The sequence below is a fragment of the Gopherus evgoodei genome, chromosome 2 (assembly GCF_007399415.2).
Source record: "Gopherus evgoodei ecotype Sinaloan lineage chromosome 2, rGopEvg1_v1.p, whole genome shotgun sequence".
Taxonomy (NCBI): Eukaryota; Metazoa; Chordata; order Testudines; family Testudinidae; genus Gopherus; species Gopherus evgoodei.
The window spans coordinates 206,065,124-206,085,992 of record NC_044323.1 but is presented as its reverse complement, the minus strand read 5'-3'; the positions used below and the strand labels follow the sequence as shown (position 1 = coordinate 206,085,992).

Below are 20,869 nucleotides of genomic sequence, written 5' to 3'. Positions count from 1 at the left end.
AGTGCAGATAATGATTAATCATATGTAGCACCTTTTATCCCAAACACTCTTGATCCACTTCAACAATATATGTTCAGCGTCACTAAAATGCATCTGCCAATAAGCTTGAAGGTGGCAGTCAGGGTGGCATGTTGTATGATGTAGAAAAACAAGGAGAAGAAATTATTAGAGCATTGGGAGTCAATCTCTACTCTTACAAAAATGTTATGGGATCTTAATAATCATACAGGTGTGGATACAGCCTTTATTGCATGATGCAGTTTAACTTCTTTAATGTTTATATTGACTTCTAGTGTAGTAATAATATATAAATCAGTATTATTTAGTATTTGTAATGCTTAGGGGCCAGAGTTATAGACCAGGACCTCATTGTACTAGGTGCTGTACAGACACATAACAAAAAGTTTCTGCTCCAGGTGGCTTATAGTCCAAGAATGAGACAAGAGATGACAGATGGATATAGACAGATGGGGGAGTACAAGTAAATAATGAGACATTATTGGTCAGCATGATAGGCAGTGGTCTGTGCATGCTAGCAGCCTAACCATTATCATGTTTTCTGTAAGCCTCACAGCAAAAGGGAGGGATTTGAAGGTGGATAGTGAGGTAGTTTTGCAGATGTTTAGAAGAAGTGCCTTCCAAGTGTTTGGGGCAGCATGAGAGAAATAGTATACTGGAAAAAACACACATTTCAGATATGTGGGTCCAAAAGTATGACAACTTAGTGTGGATCTGGGTTCAGTTTCCAGTTTTGCCAAAGGCTTCCTGTGTTGCCTGAAAAAGTAACTTGACCTTTCTTTGCCACAGTTCACCATCTCTAAAATGGGAATAATAAAACTTCTTTTCTCCCACACTTTGACTTGTCTATTTAGATTGTAAGATTTTTGAACTTGGCTTGCTCTACACACAGTTTTTGTGCTAGTATAACTTTCACTTAGGGATACAATATTATGTTTTTTAAACAAATGGTTAAAATTGTATGTCCCCTAACGTGGACCCTTTTCTTTGTATAAAGGTGCCTTCTATCATTGTAACTTATTCCCCTTCCTGTATGGGAATAGCTAAACTGTTGTAAAGCACCTTTATACTGAAATAATTGGGTCCACACTAGATGAGTTATACTACTCTCACTGTACCAATGTAGTTAAACCAGCACAACTTTTGTGTGTAAAATCCTTGTGTGTGTGCGTGCTGCATCTGGCACATTGGGACTCTGATATCCGTTGGGGCTTGTGAGCACTACACTAACACAACTGTAATTTTTGTTATATATTATTTGTATTGCTCTTAGCAAAAGTTGAATGGTAGTCTGCCAAATAAAAATACTTGATAGGCTGAATAGATCAATATTTAAGATATCACTGCCTTAAAATAATCTATTGTGTACCCTTTTTTCTCATTCCATAAAATCTGGCAACATGTAACCAGTGTCAGCAGAAAGGAACACTGGGGATGGAATGCTGTTGTATGACAGTAAAGGGGCTCAAGGAAACACACATACTTAGCTTAATGCACTTGAGTAATCTCATTGAAATCAGTGAGCCTACTCTCATGTAAGTATTTACAATATTTGGGAGTTTAGTTTTCCCTTTTGTGTGCATGTTTTTCGCTTTGTAAAAGGGTCGAAAGAAATTTTAAACATAAAAAATATAACTGAAAAACCACAAATTGGACAAGGACCAAGGGAAGTCTGTGCCTTTCCGGCTCCATATTCACTACCGTAGAATCTCAGGAGTTACAAACACCTTTGGAATGGAGATGATTCATAACTCTGAACAAAATGTTATGATTGTTCTTTCAAAAGTTTACAACTGAACACTGACTTAACACAGCTTTGAAACTGGTGTGAAAAGAAAAGTGCTGCTTTTTACTATCTTAATTTAAATGAAACAAGCACAGAAAGTTTCCTTACCTTGTCAAATCCTTTTTTTAAACTTTCCCTTTATTTTTAGTAGTTTAGTTTACTGTATTTCCATATATATATAATTTGTCTCTGCTGCTGCCTGATTCTGTACTTCCGGTTCCAAATGAGATATGTGGTTGACCTGTCAGTTCATAACTCTGGTGTTCGTAACACTGAGGTTCTACCGTAATTCTTTGACTCTTTCTGTGTTTTTTTTTAATTTTCTATTTTTTTTATAAAATAGAGATACCAAAAATCTTAGAAAATTGCTCAGTACAGAATAAAATGGAACACTCTCTTTATCATTTAAATTCTTTGTGACATTGCTGAACAGTCACGGCACTGAAGTCACCCCATTGTATCCTGGGACATGTCAGCAGTCTAACAAAAGAAACTTCACTGACTTGGTGGAAACAGGGCTTTGGAGCAGAGCCTGGAGCTGGAGCACAGAGCAGCAGGTTTTTGCCTGGAGCAGGAGCAGAGCGGGAGCACAGCTCCAAAGCCCTTGTTAGTTTTTTGAAAATTCTGCTGCTACTAAAATGCTGGAACAGCATTGTAAAAGTTGAAAATAACACCCTAATCTTGTCTACCTAGCTCCAGGCTCTGGGGGATTTTTCAGGTCTACAGGACTTTCTCCAGTGTCTCAGCCAGTGCCACAGCCATGGGTACAAAAGATGTGAAAGTGACATTAAATGGAATTAACTTTTGTTCAGGCAAGCCACCAAAATGAGTTTTTTGTTCCCAGTCATCTGGAGTCTTCTAAAGCTGTTGTCCTGTTTTATTAATTTTAATAACACAAAGCATTTGGCAATATTTTCAAATAGAAGACACACATAGGTATGTGTTTTTTTTTTTAAAAAAAAAAAGGATGAGGAAAACCTCAAGGTTTCCCATTGTAGGCAGGAATGCCATTGACCCACACTAAAGTGATTGCCAATTTTAGTGACAGTTAATTTTAAAGTAAGATATTCAGTGGTTCAAAGCAAATGCCAACCTAAATAGCCTCGGAATGCACATTTCTAGTGTAAGAGGGAAATGTCACTAAGCATTTTTGTGATTACCTTTTTTATTTGTTTGATTGTCTGGATCATCTCCTTGTCATCAAAGTAATATTTTGATACTGTAGTTACACTACACTGAATATTCCCGTGTATATGGACTTGTTTAGCTTAGTGCACAGTGATCACGTCCTGTTTTGAATCAGAATTTCAACAGGTTTCCAACTGTTTACATAAAGAGTGAATCCAGCAAAGCGCATGCTAGTCAGCAGAAAGAAACAATGGGTATGGAGTGCAATCTTATGACAGTAATGGAGCTCAAGCAGAATGAAGAGTGGGTTAGAAAAAATGCATTATGTGAGAATGACACCAAATGGCGCATTGGAATCAGAACGTCAGATGTTGCGTCCATTTTCACAAGAATTAACAACCATAAAGATTCAATTCTATTTAAAACAGATCTAATTTTTAGAATGCTAGTTATACAGTAAATTATTAAAAAAAAAAAAAAAAAAGACTGATGATGACAAATATCTCTTTAATCCCTAGACATTGAATGGATTCTCAGGTCAGTATCAGAGTAAGTGTTCAAATTAACTTGATTGTTGGGGTGATCAGTACCTTAAGAATTCCAATTGTACATGTTTGTATTGATCTTGTTGCAGCACTTAAAAAAAAATTAAAAAAAGGGAGAACCCACTTCCTGTGTGTTACACTGAAAATAAATTGATGTATATTGATCTATTAGGACAAAATACATGGAGTGAAAAAAGTAATCCCCAAAGGTAAACATTCCAGCAGTGAAGCTCTCCGGTTGTGCTGGTGGTGGTGAATGTTTTTGCTGTGGGTGTTCTGTAAAAGTTCTTAGGTTCATGTGTAGTGTGTGTTTTCTCTAAATTAGTAAAAATGTACTAGTTTGAACAGAATTGAGAAGCAAAGAATCCTGTGGCACCTTATAGTGCCAAGAAAGAAACCAACAGGACTCCACTGGCCATCACATACAGTCCCCAGCTAAAACCTCTCCAACGCATCATCAGGGATCTACAACCCATCCTGGACAATGATCTCACACTTTCACAGGCCTTGGGTGGCAGGCCAGTCCTCGCCCACAGGCAACCTGCCAACCTGAAACATATTCTCACCAGTAACTGCACACCGCACCATAGTAACTGTAGCTCAGGAATCAATCCATGCAACAAACCCCGATGCCAACTCTGCCCACATATCTACACCAGCGACACCATCACAGGACCTAACCAGATCAGCCATACACACCATCACCGGTTCATTCACCTGCACGTCCACCAGTGTAATATACGCCATCATATGCCAGCAATGCCCCTCTGCTATGTACGTCGGCCAAACTGGACAGTCGCTACGGAAAAGGATAAACGGACACAAATCAGATATCAGCAATGGCAATATACAAAAATCTGTAGGAGAACACTTCAACCTCCCTAGTCACACTATAGCAGACCTTAAGGTGGCCATCCTGCAGCAAAAAAAACTTCAGGACCAGACTTCAAAGAGAAACTGCTGAGCTTCAGTTCATCTGCAAATTTGACACCATCAGCTCAGGATTAAACAAAGACTGTGAATGGCTTGCCAACTACAAAACCAGTTTCTCCTCCTTGGTTTTCACACCTCAACTGCTAGAACAGGGCCTCATCCTCCCTGATTGAACTATCTCATTATCTCTAGCTTGCCTGCATATATACACCTGCCCCTGGAAATTTCCACTACATGCATCTGACGAAATGGGTATTCACCCACGAAAGCTAAAAAAAAACAACAAACTATAAGGTGCCACAGGATTCTTTGCTGTTTTTACAGATCCAGACTAACATGGCTACCCCTCTGAGAATTGAGAAGACTCGTTAAATAATTATGGAATTATATAATTGCTTAATTGTGGGATTTTAAAATAATGTATAATATATAATTTTAGAATTATAATGTAATTATAACTAAAGAACAATTATGTCACGTAAATGCATTCATTGCATTGATAGTAGCGGTGGGGAGAAGAAATAAGTACCCATCTGGTCTGTTTCAAATATGTTGAAGTCAGACAGAATGTTTCAGAAATCCAGTGGATTACTTAAATCTAATGATTTTTACATTTCCCGTTCATTAGATGTTTTTACCTCTATAAATTCCATACAAAGTGTGCTCTGTATTGCTGCTAGTCTCCTCCAAACTAATCTCAACTGAAAAGTTCTTTCACAAGGAGCAAGTGGCGCACTTCTTAAAATGTTTAATCCTGAAATCTGGCTTTATAGTACTCTCAATTCACATAGCAACTCAAAGACTGCTTGATCATAGGGTTTATTTGGCTTCTTCTCAAGAATGTTCTGAAAAGCTTACAGAGTTGTTGGAGGAAATGAAATACAATTTGTGGGATGAGGGTTAGGAATGGACAGCTGGGTGGAGATCTTGACTGCAAGTCTAGATGGTTAATATAACTCTTGAATTGAGTCTTGGATTCAAATCCTAGCTTGTCATATAAGAGGATGAATTTGGTGGTCTCACCATAGTTCATAGGAATGAGGAAATTATCCTATATCACAGAAACAACTCAGAATGGGATAAGATTTGCAGTCTCTTCAGGAAAATAGCCTAGAAATGGAATATCAGGGGATTCGCAGGTCAGAAAAGAGGCACACTGTATACTCATCCTGTGCTTGGTTTTAGCTAGTGCTTTTAGTCCTTTACTTTAAAGAACCCAAGCAATTTAACGTTAAAAAAATGATTTCAGTTCAGACTTCAGACACATCTACAGTCATGGGCGACAGGTATAATAGGCTAGGAGAGGCTCTGCCTCCACCAGCGTGGCCGCTGGACCCTCAGTTGCGGGATTTGGCAGCGAAGCTTTGCTTTATTATGCCCCATGCAGGTTCCTGGGTGGAGGAGGAGGCACATACCACCTTCTCGGCCACTCTGGAACCTGCCTTGGGCACATCAAAAGCGTCTTCTAACAGACACTTTTCCCCTGGGCGGGTTGGGTCTGGGGAGGGGAGGTGTGGCTGCAGCTGTCCCAGGGCTCCTCTGGATGTGGGGAGGCTGGGAAGACTCAGGGCTTCGGCCAGCCCGGGACTCCTCCAGCAGGGTCGGGGGCTCAGAGCTTCAGCCAGTCCAGGGCTACTCCAGCCAAGTGGGAGTTGCTCAGGACTTCAGTTGACCTGGGCTTCCTGCGGCCAAGGGAGGGGGGGAGGGCTTGTGGCTCTGGCCACGGCAGGGGGGGAAAGCAGGGAGTCCTGGGGCTACAGTCGTGGGGAGGGTGTAGGTGGAAGGGGCTGAGCTGGGGCTAGGCTCCACCTGCCGCCCATGTCTACAGTATAGTCAAACATATATCATACAGGTCTGGTTTACACACAGTTTTTGTATCATAACTGCCAGGGGTGTAATTGTGTTTTATTTTTTGTTTGTTTGTAACTGTTAATTATATTGGTACAATCCCTAGTCTGGTGGTACTTAGGCAGGTATAAATGTGCCTTTTACCAAAATAGCTTATTCTCCTTTCCATATGGGAATAAGCTGTACTAATTTAAGTGTGTTTATACCAATATAAATGTCCATGCTGAGGGGTCGTGCCACCTGCTTTAACTATACTGGTATAGTTACAGTGGTACAGCTTTTGGATGTAGACAAGACATGATACCAATGAGTTATATTCTTTTATTGAATCTGAGTTGTCTGATATTTTATCAATCAGTTTATTAATCAAAGATAAATCAGCATGATGCAGAGAGGCAATACGTTACCAATCTCTGGGAAACAGTCCTGCAGCATCCAGCCTGTCCCAAAATGATTACAGAATTTTGGTATATAGCCTGCCTTTTTACAACAGATGGAAAATCAAAAAATACTCTATTAGCACAATCCTTTCCTCTTTTCTCTTGTGTGGCTTCATACATGTTTTGCAAGACATAGAGGTGTCTGTACCAATGTGACCCAGTACAGTAACTGGCAGATGGTGCATATCTTACAAGCTTCACCAGAACATACATCTTATTTTCTGACAGATTCTGTACGTACAAAGAACAGAACTACATGTACAAAAACAGATTGCAACAGTTTAGTTACTAGTAGTTTTCCACAGTAAGCTTAGCAGGAATACAGTTCATAGTTCTGGAACTTAGAATATATGATATATCTTAATTGTTCAGTATTAGCTACTTTCTCATTTTAGTTGCACAACACACCATATTCTATCAGATTTGTAGTTACAGCAATAAAGTAATTTACATATTTTGGTTAATACATCTGTTTGTAAGAGCTGATGTCACAGTCTTAATACAATTCTGTTCTTTAAATGATGAAACTACCACTGCAAGCATGAACACTATAGTTTCTCAGGCTGTAGTTTTCCACTTCATCTGTGGTCTAGTCATAGAGTATTATAGGACTGTGGTTCTCTTTGGTCATCACCATAATTGCACAGGTAGGATAAAGTGGGCAAGGCATGGGACTGGGAGTCAGAAATTCAAGTTCCAGCACTGGCTCAGACATTGATTCTGAGTGTGGCTTTGGTCAAGTCATGTAACTTTTCAGTATCTGTCGGGGTTTTTTTTTTTGTTTGATTGGTTGGCTCTCTTCCCACCCACACCCAGCCTATAAAATGGAGACAATTACCTAACTCGCACGGGTGTTGTGAGGAGTCAATATTTGTATAGCACTTTGAAGATGTAAAGTATATCAGTGATAAGTAATGCTGTTAACTTCAAACTTGATATTAGAAAAAATATGGTAATGTATATGAGTTTAATCTGAATTAAAAAGGTGTTCTATCACCCCTCAGAACTGTAGACTGCTAATGTTTCACTTCAGCCTTGTGTGGGACTGTTTTGTGAGTCTGCAGCCTGTTGGACAAACCCAAGTTATATTTTCTCTTCTGTACAGTAGGCTTCTGTGGTGATGTTTTTGTAGAATATTGCCAATGTATTCAGTGTAAATATTTGTTGGTTTTATTTAAGGCTCTGTATAATCCATGTCTTGTCCCTTCCAGGGGGTTTGTTTTATTGAATCTCAAACAACAATCAGACATGTTCTACAGCCAAAACTTTCAGTCCAAAGTTCATTTTTTTTCTTCCAGAATCTCTCTGTACCAGACCTTAGTTTCCGTGCCCCTGACAGAGTTTCAAATCCCCTTTATGTCTTCATTGGCACAAATGAATATAGCTACTGGTATGACATAGTAATTCCACTGCACCTTCATGTAAGATGCAAGCACCTGATAGCAAGTCTTACATATATACTTAGAATATGGCACATTTTTACAAATAATTTGAGTTTTTACAACTGTATTCATTCAGGCAATGAAAGCGCGTTTATTTTTTAGACTCATAGACTTTAAGGTCAGAAGGGACCATTATGATCATCTAATCTGACCTCCTGCACAATGCAGGCCACAGAATCTCACCCACCCACTCCTGTAACAAACCTGTAACCTAACCTCTAACCTGTCTGAGTTATTGAAGTCCTCAAATTGTGGTTTTAAGACCTCAAGCTTCAGAGAATCCTCCAGTAAGTGACTTGCGCCCCATGCCGCAGAGGAAGGCGAAAAACCTCCAGGGCCTCTGCCAGTCTGCCCTGGAGGAAAATTCCTTCCCAGCCCCAAATATGGCAATCAGCTAAACCCTGAGCATGTGGGCAAGACTCACCAGCCAGCACCCAGGAAAGAATTCTCTATAGTAATTCAGATCCCATCTAACATCTCATTATGGACCACTGGGCATACTTACCTGCTGATAATCAAAAGATCAGTTGCCAAATTAATTGCCAAAATTAGGCTATCTCATCATACCATACCCTCCATAAACTTATCAAGCTTAGTCTTAAAGCCAGATATGTCTTTTGCCCCCACTACTCCCTTGGAAGGCTATTCCAGAACTTCACTCCTCTGATGGTTAGAAACCGTCAAGTCTAAACTTCCTAGTGTCCAGTTTATATCCATTTGTTCTTGTGTCCACATTGGTACTAAGCTTATATAATTCCTCTCCCTCCCTAATATTTATCCCTCTGATATACTTATAAAGAGCAATCATATCCCCCCTCAGCCTTCTTTTGGTTAGGGTAAACAAGCCAAGCTCTTTGAGTCTCCTTTCATAACATAGGTTTTCCATTCCTTAGATCATCCTAGTAGCCCTTCTGTGAACCTGTTCCAGTTTGAATTCATCCTTCTTAAACATGGGAGACCAGAACTGCACACAGTATTCCAGATGAGGTTTCACCAGTGCCTTGTATAACGGTACTGACACCTCCTTATCTTTGCTGGAAATACCTCGCCTGTTGCATCCTAAAATCGCATTAGCTTTTTTAACATCCGTATCACATTGGCAGCTCAGTCATCCTATGATCAACCAGTGCTCCAAGGTCCTTCTCCTCCTTTGTTACTGATGTGTCCCCAATTTATAACTAAAATTCTTATCGATCCCTAAATGCATGACCCTGCACTTTTCACTATTAAGTTTCATCCTATTACTATTACTCCAGTTTACAAGGTCATCCACATCTTCCTGTATGATATCCCGGTCCTTCTCCGTGTTAGCAATACCTCCCAGCTTTGTGTCATCCGCAAACTTTATTAGCACACTCCCACTTTTTGTGCCAAGGTTAGTAATAAAAAGATTAAATAAGATTGGTCCCAAAACTGATCCCCGAGGAACTCTACTAGTAACCTCCTTCCATCCTGACCATTCACCTTTCAGTACGACCTGTTGTAGTCTCTCCTTTAACCGGTTCCTTATCCACCTTTCAATTTTCATATTGATCCCCATCTTTTCCAATTTAACTAATAATTCTTCATGTGGAACCGTATCAAATGCCTTACTGAAATCGAGGTAAGTCAGATCCACTGCGTTTCCTTTGTCTAAAAAATCTGTTACCTTCTCAAAGAAGGAGATCAGGATGGTTTGGCACGATCTACCTTATGTAAAACCATGTAAGTCATATAGGAAAAATTCTACTTGTCTAGTTGCCTGGTGCAAGTCACTTTTTGATGGGCAAGTAAAATATCATCATAGCAAAGATAGATGAGTACATTTGATATCTGGTCTTGTATGTTTTCATGAACATGCAAGGCTTAATTAAGTCTTACAACATCCCTGCACAGTAGATATTAACATTTCATATTAATCATAATTTATGATATACTATGCGTGACAGATTTGAGACCTTGGAAGCCTGAAAATTTCAAAAGACTATTGTATTGGGATGTGGCAGACACTGGGATTAGTGATAAACTTTTATATGTAACATTTATAAATCTTTTGTTTGCAATGTTGGTCCCAGGATATTAGAGAGACAAGGCGGGTGAGGTAATAACTTTTACTAGATCAACTTCATTCACCCACTCTCTCTCTCACAGGTCATTTCATAGGTGATCCAGTCATTATATTGTACTTAGATTTTCAGAAGGACCTTTTTAAAGGCTCTCACCAAAGTCTCTTAAGCAAAGTAAACTGTTATAGGATAATAGGGCAGGTTCTCTCAGGGATCAATAACTTGTTAAAATATTGGAAATAAAGGCTAGGAATAAATGGTCAGCTGTCAGAGAGATAAATAGTGGGGTCCCTCAAGGATCTGTACTGGAACTTGTGCTGTTCAACATATTCATAAACAATCCAGAAAAAGGGGTAAACAATGAGGTGGCAAAATTTGTAGATGATACAAAATGATTCAGGATAGTAAAGTCCTGAAAAGAAAGATGACTGTGAAGACTAACAGAGGAATCTCACAAAGCTGCGTGACAAAATGGCAAATTTAAATTCAATGTTGATAAATACAAAGTAATGCACATAGGAAAAACTGATCCCAACTCTGCATACATCTTAGAAAAGAGATGACTGAGGGATGGATGTGATAGAGGTCTGTAAAATCATGAATGGTGTGGAGAAAGTGAATAGAGAAGTATTATTTACCCCTTCACTTAACACAATGATGGGATCCCCAGGGTGCTCTTGGAACTGGGGTACTGCTGTGCACCCTTATGCCTCCAGCCTGGGCTGTCTCTTACAGTGCTTTGCTAGTGACAAGCAGCAAACCCCACCAGGTGCTGCTATCACTCAGGACAACAGCCCCACACCCAGCTCAATTGCGTGACTGCTCCCAAAGCCACTCATGAATCACACAGAGAAAGGCACCAGCCAATTCCCCCCAGCCTATACCATCTTGCCCTGGTCAGAAGCCTAACCAGTGTAAGTTTATTACCCAGTCTGCCCCTCCCTCAATGTGGAGAGAACGTGCACCAGCTTTTGTACCTGATTTCCCAAGCACTTCAACCAAACCACACTGTTTTAGGTAAAATGTAAAACAGGTTTATTAACTACGGAAAGGTAGATTTTAAGTGATTATAAGTGATAGGCATAAAAGACCAGAGAAAGTTACCAAAGGAAAAAAAAGATAAACGTGCAATCTAAATCTTAAACCATATTGTACTAGGCTTTATTTAGATAGCAATTTTCTCACCCCACTGGATGTTACACTCTTAATGCACAGGCTTCTCCTTAAGCCTGGACCAATCTCCTCAGATGACTCACCACTCTTAAAAAAAAAAAAAAACCCCACCTCAACAAGGGGCATAGCTCCCAGTGCCGGGGCACTGTTTACCCTGGCACTTTACAGCACTGCAACTTGCTGCACGGGGGTGGAGAGTTCACACCCCTGAACGAGAAAGTTGCAGTGCTGTAAATTGCCAGTGTAGACAAGCCCAGAGTCATAGAGTTGAGCAATCTCCATTATGTGGTGCTTCTGCATCCCTCATTGAATTGTAAATCTCTTGATGATACCTCCACTGCTGATTAATGGTTGTTGAGCACCCTTCTGGGAGTGGTTTGCCTTCTTTATATGTCACTAGCAAACTTGCAACATATTTCAGTAACAAGCACAAAGCAAAATCTCATAACTGGATACATAGTAACAATATATGTATTTTGACATAACAGTGGGTTTCAGAATATCATGATCTTTAATTTGATATCTTACATGGCATGTTTTGTATGAAATATCACAACCATATATGAATGATGAATATGGGGGTTATAGGGTGCCATTTTGAGGTGCAGTATGTCACAGTAGATTTTTTTAGGACAGAAAATGAGAGTACCATCTTCCTTTGGGTTTGTGGAAGAAACTTGATGATGTGAGATTGCAATGCTGTTCTGTGTTGGAAGCACTGCAGGTGCTTCTGGCCATGCAGCCAAATTCAGGATTACATTGTTAAACTAGAATTTGTTGAAAAGGTCCCCATTTTGTGCTGCAAGACTTCACTTCCCTAAAGTTTTTTTCTCATAATGGATCTGATCCAATACTGTTGAAGTCAGTGGGAGTCTTTTAATTTACTTAATGAGCATTGGATTAAACCCAATAACAGTATGATAATACATGAGGCTTTCTACCCGCAGTAAGAGTTAGGGCACAATTTGCTTTCCCACTCATCAAAAGCCCTTATCTATCGGAAGAACTGTTATGCAGTATATAGGATGAATAACTAGTCTTTCTAGGTCATAAGCTTAATTACAGGCTTCCTTTCCCTTCTGGTGCCATTATTGAATGGAGTTCATCCCCACAACCGCTAATTCCATTTTAATCATATGGAGGTCATGAAATGCTCATTAGAAGATGCTGCGATTCATTTATATTGCATTGTCATCCAGTGCAATATATCTTACAATTTCATTAATAACTTTCAAGTTGATCTCTGTGTCATTTATCACCCCACAGAGGAATCAGAGCAAAGCTGTTTTCAGCTTTTTTGTTTTAGATTTGTCAATGCAAATGACAGTTTGTGTTGTAATAATGCAGCCCATTGTCAGTCTATATATGGCAGCAATTGAATAGGAAGCTGTAGAAGCTAGTCTACTCATGTCAAACTTGGGGGAGAACTACTTTTTGCTGGAAGTGTTAGATTGTATCAGAAGGTATTTGCTGTTGTGGACTGTAGTGCTTCTGTTAGATCTTTTTTTTTTTTATATTGAGAACTGGATCAAACAAAGCTAAATTGTTTACACCGGTGTCTCAAATGAAGGATTATATAGCAGCTTTCATAAAATGGACCCAGAGCACTTTCCAGATTGTAAATACATAAAATTAAGCCTCTTCTTTGGAGAACCATGGCATCCTTTCAGGTTTGTTAGCAGTGCTTTCTAGAGCGGGAAAGTAAAGAATAAACTATCCAGTTGAAACTACTTGAGAGAATTTTTAGGTTGGAAAACTTGTATCTAAATTGGAGTATTTAACAGAGCTAATATCCCTACTCTTGTGAAAATATTTAACAACTTTTTCTACATCCCACCTAAAAAGAGGCTACCTTTAGATAGAAGCACAGTGTCCCTGCTCCATTCAGACTCCTGCTGCCAGGTAATGGATTAGAAGGAAATGTGCTGTCCATTGTCACAGTAACATTACTTAGGATTTAGGCCAGGGGTTGGCAACCTTTCAGAAGTGATGTGCCAAGTCTTCATTCATTCACTCTAATTTAAGGTTTCACATGCCAGTAATACATTTTAACGTTCTCAGAAGGTCTCTTTCTATAAGTCTATAATATATAACTAAACTATTGTTGTATGTAAAGTAAATAAGGTTTTTAAAATGTTTAAAAAGCTTCATTTAAAATTAAATAAAATGCAGAACTCCTCAGACCAGCGGCCAGGACCCAGGCAGTGTGAGTGCCGCTGAAAATCAGCTCACGTGTCGCCTTCGGCACCCATGCCATAAGTTGCCTACCCCTGATTTAGGCTTTTCTTTGACAGTATCTCCTCCTAGTGCTAATAGGGCTCAAACCTGTTTAGCTGACAATGTCTATTAATCCTTGCCTAGACTATTTAAGGAGTGATATTAGCATGTTAGCTAAAATGTTTTAAAAGTCTAGTGTAGACAAGGCATGCTGCCTTTAACACATGCTAAACTGGTCAAGATAGTATGTTAAAGGCATTCTGCCTTGTTGCTCCAGACTTTTTAAAATGTCTTACACATTAGCTAACACATGCTAACATTACACCTTCAATTCTAGTCTACCCACAGCCTTAAATCACAGACCCAGATGGTAGAACTGGTAATTCTTGTTTCTCTTCCTGCTATGGAAAATCAGTTCCTATTCTTTTGCTTTCTGATCTATCATGTTCAATGAATAGTAGCAATTGAAAGAGCAACAAGAACTGCTCAACACTCAAAATACTCAGTGCTGGATCCATTGGCTTTATTCAGCTCATTTTATTTCCATTGTGGTACTTTAGACATGTTTTTTGAATTAAATTGTATGGTATGTTTAGCTAAACCAATCTGTTCTTATTTTTACTGGAGTATCTGTACAGTCCTGCGTAAACATTGGTGTTTTCAGGCCATTAGAGCCTTAAGTACAGAGGTGAAGGTTCCAGTGTGCACATGTGATTATTAAATAGAGTGGAATAACTGAGACCTGGGTAAGTGGTATTTCTTCATCTAAACAAGCCCAGTTCAGCAGCTGAAAGTGTAAGAAAACAAGAACAATCCAATATGATTGCTATTTGGACACTAAACACTACTGTTAACAGTCTGAAGCTTCTGCAGACTTGTAGTGGTCTAGGATCCTATGTGAAGACTTATTCAGAAATTTCAAATTGTTTAAAAGGTGTGTCAGCCTCTGGGTATGTGCAAAACCTCGTGTGGGGTTATGGCAGTTGGGTAAAATAGCCCCTAAAAAGTGGGGATGGGGATTTGGCATAGTCAGATAAATTATAATATAGGGCTGCCGATTAATCACAGTTAACTCATGCAATTAACTCAAAAAAATTAATCACAATTAAAAAATGAATTGCAAATAATCACCATTTTAATTGAACTATTAAATAATAGAATACCAATTGAAATTCATTAAATATTTTGGATGTTTTTCTACATTTCCGTATATATTTTATTCTGGGTTGTAACTGAAATCAAAGTGTATATTTTTATTATAAATATTTGCACTATAAAAATGATAAAAGAATTGTTTTTCAACTCCCCACATACAAGTACAGTAGTGCAATCTTTTTGTGCAGTGAAAGTGCAACTTACAAATGTAGGTTTAAAAAAATTGTTATATAACTGCACTCAAAAGCAAAACAATGTAAAATGTCCCCTGGTGTGCTGGTTGAAGCATGAAGGGACATATGAATCTTTAGCACACCTGCCCTGTGGCGAGGTGGTGGATCTCAGGGCTTGAGCCATACAGGAGGCACGTGCTGGGGCTCCGAGCTTCAGCTGGAGTGGGGCTGAAGCCCAGAGCTCCAGCAAGTGTGCCCCACAGGTCTAGCCCTGAGATTCCCAGACCCCTAGCCCCATCGCTCCACTGCAGGGTTCAAGCCCTGAGCCCTAGCAGGCATGCCTGGCTCTCCAACTTCTGAAGATTGTCATACGTGGCTCGGAAAGCCAGTAAGTTTGTCCATTCCTGCTATAGTGATAAGCTCTATAGAAAACCCCTTGAGGAAATTAATAATTCTATCTTCAGAGCAGATCTGAATACCATGCAGTAAATAAGGACTACACAGTGAACAACAAGGAGAAATCAAAATACTGAATATCTTCTCCTAAATGAAGTAGGGGACCTGTGGAAAAAATAGTACATCATCATATAATTAAAGACTGTACCATAATGCACACACATAAGAGGGCCCAAATAAGATATCACAGGCTACTTTAATTCTGACATTTCCTAATTTATGAGTTCTTAACTTTGCAAACTTAGTAATTTTTTTTAATACAGATTTTTGTATGTGTAATACTAATAAAGCCGGGCTGGGGCTAGTATTATTTTGAAGATCATGTTAATAATGTATTTAATGATCTGATAGTTTAAAATTGCAGTAGGTAACAATGATTTTGCTAAATAAGAAAATTTTAAATAAAAATAAGCTTTTAGTTTTAAAATAGATAACGTTATAGGATTCTTATGTGAGAGAGCATGAACGCTGTTATTTAATACAGATTTTATCTTCATCTGTGAAATTTCAGGGAGGGCCTTTGTAAGACTTTAATTATCAGTAATTGTGGAGAGTATGTGATTCACATGGGAATTATTTGATGAGCTGATCAGTCATGCCATTATGCTGACTTGTGAAATTTAAGCTTGCTTTACCTGTCTCTGTTGTTGCAGGTCAGCATGCTGGGAGATTAGGGCAGAAAAATTATAAGCTTCTCCAAGATAGCTCTTGAGTGTGTTTAAAACCCAGCACAACAATCTAAAATCCAGATGAGTGAGCTTTGTGTAAATGGCAGAGAAAAACTAGATACTTGTTTTCACAGTTAACTAGTATCATCGTAGGTCAGATGCCACTCCTGAATTTGAAATTTGCTTTGTAGGACTTTCTTGTAGAGACTGAAGTAGGTAACTTTGGAGAGAAATACACTTGTCTTTTACATGTGCGGGCAAAAGTTTATCCTTTATAAGACTATTTTTGTATATCCCAGTGCTTTACACTAAGTCAATAAGGCTGTTTGTATTCCTGCTTGGCTTCAGCAAGCCAGGCTGAGTCACATCGTTGTCTTTTTCTCTGTTTTCATGGCATTTCATGTTGACAGAAAAACAAGGATGCACATTTGCACAACTGAATACTGATTTTTCTATTAATACAGCTAGGCTTGGCAGAACTCGATTTTTATTTATTTTCTTTTGATGGATAATGTGTTTATTTTAAAGCTTTTATTTGTATCAATTTTAAATTTTCAGTTGCATTAAATTGTGAGTTGAGGCATTTTTTTTATTTTTATCAATTTTAAACTTTTGCAGTTATAGGAAATTATGGAGTCAGACAATAATTATTTAATGACAGTTCCCAAGCAGCATTTTTCTTACTTTGCCTATCTGTAAATTTCAATTATTATTGATGGCAATCTTTTTTTTTCATCAGCTTGCGTGTGGATGGTGACATTTTACCAATAAAAATTGAAACCTTCCAAACCTAAATATAACTTGGCTTTTTCTCTTTAAAGAATGTGTAATTAAACCAGCAAGAGGACCTTCCAGTTTGCATACAGTATATTGCTTTGTCTCAAATACAACTTGGGTTTCTTTCAAGAGAATATTAAGAATTATTTTGATGTATTTTATGTGCAGTTGCCTGAACTATTGCATTTTATTGCTGTAATACTTTAGTATGATTTAAAGCTAAATTATTTTAAATTGGTAAAACTATTGCTTGTTTTTTGTTTAAGTTGTTGTCAAACTTGACAGCCATCTGCTTTATTATTGAAAGATTAGATTTGACAAAGATTTCACAATCCTTCCTCATAGCATAGCTTAGCGGTTGAAGTACTAGTCTGGGAGTCAGGTTTGGGTTCTATTTCCAGCTCTGTTATGACCTTAAGTAAGTCACTTAACTCCTCTGTACCTCAGTTTTCTCATCGGTAAAAAGTGAGTAATCATCCTTAACGTCTAAGCGGTATGTAAGGCTTTATCACACTTATGTTTGTAAAGTGCTTTGAGGTTTTTTCTCTTCCTGCTTGTTTCTTTAAAAGTGAAGCTGATGTTTGTTACTAGCGTGCTTTTGTTCCAAGAATGGTGTTCCTTATTTCCTTGAGGGATGAGTTGTTTCCTTAATTTGTCCTGGTCTTTTTGACCTAAGGCCTAAGATAATGAGTACATTCTGTACCCTGGGTCTTGTTTTTATGTAGCTGTCATAAAACAAGGTATCCCAGGGTGGTTGGTAGCCTGGGAAAGTACTCCCACTTTGTCTCCGTCTGTTGACTTCTTAGCTTTTAGCACTCTACTTCATCATGACAACTAGAATTTGAGAGAGTATGGAGAAAACACATTAAGTTTTGGGGCTGTATGCAGTGTTTCTGATGTAGACCTGCAGAGTACTTGCCGCTGTAGTAGAAATTCTCATCTACTTCACTCTGCATAGCAGTTGTTCTGAAGAATAGCAGCCAAGTGTGCAGTCACCTCTTTTCATTTGCCCCTGTTGCAGTCAGGACAAAGGCATGGGACTGGCTCAACACAAAGAAATAATGAAGCATTCTGTGCTGAAAGTGTGTGTGGTGTGTAGAAGACAAGCACAGCCCTGAAAGTGGTATGGTCAAGAGCTTCAATCTCCGTGACCCATGTTGCTATAAGGTATGGCTGGTACCACCGCCTATTATTAAGATTGCGTGACGCTTCCCATTAGAAGACCCATTTTTCTGTTCTTTATAACTTTAATCACTGGGGATGGAATATTTCTGCCTCAGATTCCAAATTTTTTGGAAAATTTAAGCCAAAATGGTTCAGCCATTTATGAGAATGAGGCTAGGGAAAAATACATTTGTTTTGCCCATTCTGGTGACCTTTTCTTTTAAAAGTTCTAGTTACCCATGTTTTGGAGCAGAGACTTGAAATTTGTAAGGACTATATTAACACGAACTAGGTGTCTTTTAATTCATGCTAGTGGGGAATACACAGGGCAGTTACAGCGCCACACTTCAGTGTGCATTGCAGCTCATGCCTCCGTAGTCCACATTGCTGGGCAATGTAGATAAGCCTGTACATTTGAGCAGGTAATTTCCCCGAAGATTTCATCTGCACAGGACTGAGCAGGATTTCCCCTGTGATTGCAGCTCTGGGCTGTTGCAGATCGTGTTGGGTCCGGGCGCCTGAACTGAGAGCAGGGAGAGTCTCTTATGCTGTCAGTCAGTGGTGGATTAGCCACTGGACCAACAGGAGCCCTGTTGTCCAGGAGCCCCGGGAAAATGGGCGCCCTTGCGCCCTGGCCCACTCTACCCACCCGGCACTACAGCAAGGGCACACCCCACTCCACCTACCTGCCGAGCACTCCTACTGGGGAACAGAGCATGGGGGTTTCCCTTGCCCTCCCAGCACTCCTGCTGGGGAGCAGAGGAAGCCCCCATGTGTTGACCCCGCTTCCCAGCAGAAGCACTGGGCAGAGCGGGGTAAGCCCCGGCACTCCAACCCTGCTCCCCAGCAGGAGCACAGGGGAAAGGTGGGGCGGGAAAGGAGACACCCTACTTGCTTTGGCCCAGGTCCCCACCAAATGGTAATCAGCCTTTGCTGTCAGTGACTCTTACACTGTCAGAGACCCCCAAGGCAGTGTGGAGAAGGAAGCTGCCTTATCTGAATGCAGAGGGAGCAAGGACTGGACATTTGGGGGAAGGAGGGAGTAGCTTGGGGCTGTGGGAGGAATCTGGCAGGAGGGGACAGGTAAATTGAGACTGGGAATTGGCGAAGGGAGACTGAGACTGGGAATCAGTAGGTGTGGGGAGACTAAAAGATGATGGGCAAGGAAATGGACTGAGAATCAATGGAGCAGGAGGAAGGAGATATAGGGGAGGGGAGACATCTGACAAAGACTAGGGAGGAGAATTAAGACTGTCTGGACATAAGACTGGGATGAGGAGCCGGGGGAGGAAGATTAGAACTGAGAGCCAGAGCAGACAGATATGACGGGGTGGGGATGGGGAGAGCAACTGGAGACCAAAGGGTGGGGGGAGGTAGGGGAGAGACAGACTGGTTTAGAAATTGGGAGAGGAGAACTGGCTGGCCAATAGGAGTGGGATGAGCTGCCTGAGAAATGGAGAATGGGCCTGGCGAGGTGAGGAGATAATGGAATTATGATTAGGAGCCTGGATTGGGAAAGAGAGAGGACTCGGACAGGTTGGGGAGGGTGGGGTAGAAGTCAGACTTCAGTGGAATGGTCAAAAAAAATCTCTGCCCACTAGAGCGTGCTCTCCTCCAGAGCCATGAATGGAACCCAAGATTCCTGAGTCTCACCATTCCTCTGTTGTCAGCAAATCTCTGTAAAACCCACTGGCATAGCGTCCCATCCACCTCATGGTAGTCTACATCAAGGACAGCAGTTTACTATTGCCATCAGTTACGCTGTTAGCTCAAGCGGCAGAGGTCCTTGTGGCGGATATAAAAGTTCCAACTCTGCTGATGACCCATGTGGATGTCAATATGATTTCAACGTAATGGGTTGGTTTTCAATTTTGTTTTTTTTAAAACCTAGGAAATTCCACACACAGCTACATTAAAAGAACATTATTAAGGTTGTAAAGTTAAGCACTCAAACGTTAGGAAATCTCAGAATTAAGATTGTGCAACCTTAATTAAACGTGAGTGGTGGAGGAGGTAGCATTAAGTGATTTAAAAGAAGTTATTATGGAATCAGTCCTTCAGCGCTGTGTGAAGTGCTACTGTGCTGTGGGAGGTGCCATCTTTCGGATGAGAGATAAAACTCATGTCCTGACCACAAGAGTAGGGATGTGAATCCTGGTGTCTTCGCCAAATTCTAATTGAAAATTAAAAGTTACGTTTAGATATTGCTCTATTAAACAGCTTCTGTATTCCAACCTATATACGACTGCTTTTCATTGGTGGGTGCAGTGATGTTCCTGTCCTTTACTTGAAGTATTATGAGGTTAATTTTGTAGCATTTTTAAAGCACATTGAGATATACAACCAAAGGATGCCATGGAAGTGCAAGGCAGTGTCATTATTCATACTAAGTGCATTTTTATGGATTGCAAACTATGATATTGGAAATGTCTTGGATGGTCACAACTCTTAAACCCCAGCAACTCCTAAATATTCCTGTTAGAGTATATACCATTACAGAAAGGCAGTCACTTGTTTACATATAAAAACAAGTTAGCACAACAGTTATTGAGGAGATTTGCAGCAAAGAATCCTGTGGCACCTTATAGACTAACAGATGTTTTGGAGCATAAGCTTTCGTGGGTGAATACCCACTTCGTCAGATGCATGTAGTGGAAATTTCCAGGGGCAGGTATATATATGTAAGCAAGCTAGAGATAACGAGGTTAGTTCAATCAGGGAGGATGAGACCCTGTTCTAGCAGTTGAGATGTGAAAACCAAGGGAGGAGAAACTGGTTTTGTAGTTGACAAGCCATTCACAGTCTTTGTTTAATCCTGAGCTGATGGTGTCAAATTTGCAGATGAACTGACGCTCAGCAGTTTCTCTTTGAAGTCTGGTCCTGAAGTTTTTTTGCTGTAGG

At 39.9% G+C, this 20,869-nt stretch overlaps 1 protein-coding gene across 4 annotated transcripts in view; it reads left to right on the top strand.

Moving 5' to 3' along the window:
• RALBP1 (ralA binding protein 1) overlaps positions 1–20,869 on the top strand; it is a 57,954-nt gene that overhangs the window by 1,177 nt on the left and 35,908 nt on the right. Inside the window, exon 1 of one of the 4 annotated variants that reach the window (XM_030552761.1) lies at positions 17,826–17,971. The exons of the other annotated variants lie outside the window; for them this stretch is intronic. The gene's annotated coding sequence lies outside the window, so the exon portion shown is untranslated. Of the gene's footprint in view, positions 1–17,825; positions 17,972–20,869 lie in introns of those variants that run through there. 4 annotated transcript variants of the gene reach the window in all.